General features: G+C 45.0%; 1 non-coding gene across 1 annotated transcript; it reads right to left on the bottom strand.

Annotated features, from left to right (window-relative positions):
• Positions 1-2,069: 2,069 nt before the first annotated feature.
• LOC115835674 lies at positions 2,070-2,234 on the bottom strand. The gene has a single exon (XR_004030703.1). It is a non-coding gene; the product is annotated as a U1 spliceosomal RNA (small nuclear RNA).
• Between the last annotated feature and the right edge of the window lie 2,453 nt (positions 2,235-4,687).

Below are 4,687 nucleotides of genomic sequence, written 5' to 3'. Positions count from 1 at the left end.
AGAGGCTTGGCAGCTTCCACCTAGATTTCAGAGGATGTATTGGATATCCCGAATGCCCAGGCAGAAGCCTGCCACCGGGGCAAGCCACTGCAGAGAAACTGTACTAGGGCAGTGCCTAGTAGCTGTGGAAGCAGGGCTGCTGGCCTCCACCCTAGCATTATGGAGTCACCAGCAGCATGCACCTCAGTCTGTGAAAGCCTCAGGCACTCCACTCCAACCCGTAAGAGCAGCCATGTAGACAGCGCTCAGCAAAGCCATAGGGGTAGGGCTGTCTGAGGCACTGGGAGCCCATCCCTCAAGCCAGTGTTCCCAGAATGCAGGACATGGAGTCAAAGTTTATTGTGGAGCTTGAAGATTTAATGTCTGCCTGCCTGCCCTACTTGGTTTCAGACTTGCATGGGCCTGTTACCTTTCTTTTGGCCAATTTCTCCTCTGGGGAATGAAAATCTTTACCTAATGCCTGTACAACCATTGCATCTGGGAATTAAATAACTTGTTTTTGATTTTACAGGCTCATAGCTAGAAGGAATTTGCCCTGAGTCTCAGATGAGACTTTGGATTTTAGACTTTTAAGTTGATGTTGGAACAAGTTAACACTTTGGGCACTATTGGGGTAGAATGTATTTTGCATGTGAGAAGGACATGAGTTTGGGGGGAAAGGGGCAGAACGTTATATTTTGAATGTTTGTCTCCCCAGTCCTCATGTTGAAATTTGATCTGAATGTTGGAAGTGGGGTCTAATGGGAAATGTTTGGGTCAGGAAGGATGACCTCTCATGAATAGATTAATGCCCTCCCTTTGTGGGGTGGTGGGGGCAGGTAAAGTGAGTGAGTTGTCACTCCATTATGCTGGTTGTTAGTTCCATGAAAGCTGGTTGGTAAAAAGAGCCTAGCACCTCCCTGCTCTCTCTTGCTTCCTCTGTCACCATGTGATCTCAGCACATGCTCACTCTCCTTCCCCCTTCCCTTCTGCCAATAGTGGAGGCAACCTGCATCCCCTCACCAAAAGGTGAGCAGTTGCTGGCACCATGCTTATTGTGTAGCCTGCAGAACCATGAGCCATATAAACCTCTTTCCTTTATAAATCACCCAGCCTCAGATACTCCTTTATAGCAACACAAAATAGACAAAGACACCATCTCAAATTTGGCCTACCCAAAATTACACGTTTGACATTTTCCCCAAATCTGCTCCTCCCCAAATCTCAGCTGAGAGTATCTTCATCCTTCCAGTTAGTCATGCCAGAAATCTGGGAGTCAGCCTTTCTGCTATCTTCTCCTCAACTCCCATAAGCTGACGCCTTACAAAGTTCCATGGATCCTACCTCCAAAATAAATCCTAGAACTGTCTACTTCACTCCACCTCCACTTCCACCATTTATCCAAGTCCAAATCACCATTCTCGGCTGGCATATAGCAGGAACCTCAGCTGGTCTCCTTGCTTCCACTCTTCCTGTGCCACCAGCCCTGCTACCACTACCAAAGTGCCTCTATCCTTGGATAGTTCTAGACTAAAATTCCTGCTCTCTGACTCTCTTTTCCTAACTCTTCTTAGTGCTTTCTTCAGGTTTGTTAATAGAAAGTATGTTAATGGTTCCTCAGGGTGGCCTCTATTAATCTCTTTTATTGCATATAGATCTTACTAGTTTAATGTTCGTTGTCAACCTTATTTCCAAGTTCTTCAAGAAACTTTATGGTTTTTGGTTTTTTGGTTGCTTCTTTCTTTTGTTGTGAATAGCTGGTGTGAGTAACTGAATAGCTGATGAAGCAATGGAGAAAGCCATAGTCAGGATTTTATAACTGTTCTGACCTTCGGAACACCAAGGACCTATGGCACACTGATTTTTCTTGTTAGTACACTATGTAATCCAGACCTGCAATAACCCAGTATCTGTGATAAGTTAAGGGGAGACTAACCCATCACAGACACTGGGTTATTGCAGGTTATCCAGATCCAGTATCGGTGATACACCAAAATCTCCCCTAGATATGTGACCCCACAGGGTTAATTTTTAATTAATTATATTTTAAACTCCAAATAAGTTTTTTCCTTTTTCTTTTTTTTCCCCCCAGGGGAAAGCATGAATACAGTTCCTCACTACCATACATTATGCAGTCGAGTTTCCCGCATTTGGGGAAATCACAGTGGGAAGCACACCTACAGAGTGCAATGGATGAGCCTCACCCTGGAAGAACCACCTTCGTGATCATGGCATCTCCCCTGCCTGGTAAGAATCCAAATAAGTTTTGATATTAGAGATTTATCAACAACTTGTTAGTTGTATTCAGTGGGGAGAGTGTTTCAAAGTGCTGTGCTGTCTGGGAAAGTTAAGCAGAGGCCCATAGAAGCTATGCCAAGCAGGCCACCAGCAAAGGCAAAGGCAGCGTTTTACAGCTTATTCAGTAAAATGCCTGGAAAAGTCTGTTCCTCAGCACTATGAATGCTGGTCTTTGTTAGGAAATTATGCAGAAGTGTCACAATGCTATAATAACAACTTGATTTTTTGTTTTTAAAATACCAGTTTCTTAAGACTCCTTATCAAGTTCTTCTGCTCTGAAAAAACAGAATCCTTATCAATTCATCCTTTTACCTTCTCTATAAAGAAGAATATATATTGTCATAGAATATATTTCTAAATTTGCCTTCCCCCATTGCAAATCTCTGCTACCAGGCAACAACCTTCAAGGCAGCTTTAAAGTGTTATTGCTCAGGAGAAAACAAATACAACTCCAGTGTGGCCATTATGTCATTATTCCAGTGGCTTTTGCTTTGGTTCTGTGTGTTTTGTTTTCATAATTTAAAGTCCAAGGAGTGTCTCCTTAAAGTGGCCCTCAGCTCTAAAGCCATTCCTGGGGTCTTCTCCTTCAGCTTCACCCATTGGAAGGACATGCTTAGAAGACTGTGAGGAAACCCCACAAAGCAAGGAGAGTTAAACTCGGTTTTAAATTCAGTGCATAAGTGAAGGCAAGTACCTCATCTCTCCAAGCAAGACCTGCTTAGCTGATAAGTGCAGGAGCTACTGAAGGAATCAGTCATGCACAGCTAAGAGCTGTGGGAGGTATCTAAAAGCAAAGGACCTGACTGATTCTATAAGTAGTCCCTGCAAAAATCCATTCCACTGCCTTGTACATCTTGTAATGCTCCCCCACCCTGCACCTACACGTGTGTGCATGCACACACACATACACACACACACTTCCTTTTTTGTCATTAGTGGGGCTCCAGAGCTTGATCTGTCCTCATCATCAAATTTTTTGGGGGCTTTTATGCTGTAGAGAGCACTTTATCACATCCTGGTTAAGAAATGAGGCCTTGTCATCTGTGGGATTCCAGTGCATTTGGGGAAGGGGTGATTACTGGTGAAAGTACAGGCTGTGCCCTGTATGTTGGGCGGGCCAGGGGGAGACAACTTCAAGGGCTGGGGCAAAGTCTACTGGATTAGGTAAGAGGATTAGCAGTGTGTCTGTGAAACCACCATTGCAAAATCATAACTGAGACAGTGAAAGAGATCTTACCTAAAATCTTGCTTCTAACCTCCAAGCTGTCCTTCTTCATTCCTGGGCATGGTCTGAACCAACTTCGGGGGGATCTTAGTTTTTAATTTATAGTTTAAAACAAAGACAACAGCCCTTCTCCAGAAGAAACCTCCTTCTTGCCTGGGGACTAGACTGCCTTTGTAGGACTAACGAATGAGCCACAAAAGTAGAAATTATCATTTAGGAGTCACGCAGCTGGAGACTACAGGATTCTGACCCTCCCCAAATTGCTCCTGGGGATAACGTCAGTATTGTAAAATGAAATGTTAGTGCTTTAGATATTTTGCAGACCCCACACTTGATGGACCAGCTGGCACCACCCAGATTGATAAACTGGCTCATCTGATTTTGGGGCCCCTACCCAGGAACTAACTCAGCCCAAGAAGACAGCTTTGACCCTTTATGATTTCACCTCCGACCCAACCAATCAGCACTCCTGACTCACTGGTTTTCCCCCACCCTCCAAATTATCGTTAAAAACGCCAATCTCTGTATGCTTGAATGCCTGGGGAGACTGATTTGAGTAATAATAAAACTCCAGTCTCCCGCAAAGCTGGCTCTGCATGAATTACTCTTTCTTTATTGCAATTCCCCTTTCTTGATAAATTGGCTTTGTCTAGGCAGCAGGCAAGGTGAACTCATTGGGCAGTTACAAATCTGGGGCTTGCTCGGAATTGCCCTTGTGACTGCCTGCCCATGGTTTGGTAGACTCCCTCCAGCAACAGATCCAGAGGCCAGCCCAAGTGGCCACCTAGTTCTCTTGGACTGGGGGCTGACTCTAGTACTGGCTCTACTGGTGGGGTGCTGCTCATCTATTGTGCATGAATTTAATTGCAATAGGAAAATAGTCCTGGGAGATATCCCATAACTGTAGCTCCATGGTGGAATGTTTGTCTGTAGCCCCACGGTAGGGTGTCTCTCTCCAGCTCCACCACTGGGTGTCTGCGACTGTAGCCCTATCATTGGGTGTCTGTCCGTAGCCCTGTCATGGAGTGTCTGTAGCTGTAGCCCCATTATGGGGTGTCTGATTTGGTGAGGATTCTAGGTGCTGCCAACAGCCCCTTCCTTCTCCTATTTTTCAAGCTCTCTGGAGGTGCTGCTGTCTCTTGGTTGGTGTCTGTCTGTAGCTCCATCATGGGGTGTCTGTCTTTA

This window comes from Nomascus leucogenys, chromosome 6 (assembly GCF_006542625.1).
Source record: "Nomascus leucogenys isolate Asia chromosome 6, Asia_NLE_v1, whole genome shotgun sequence".
In the NCBI taxonomy this organism is placed as follows: Eukaryota; Metazoa; Chordata; class Mammalia; order Primates; family Hylobatidae; genus Nomascus; species Nomascus leucogenys.
This window is presented reverse-complemented; position numbering and strand designations above follow the sequence as displayed.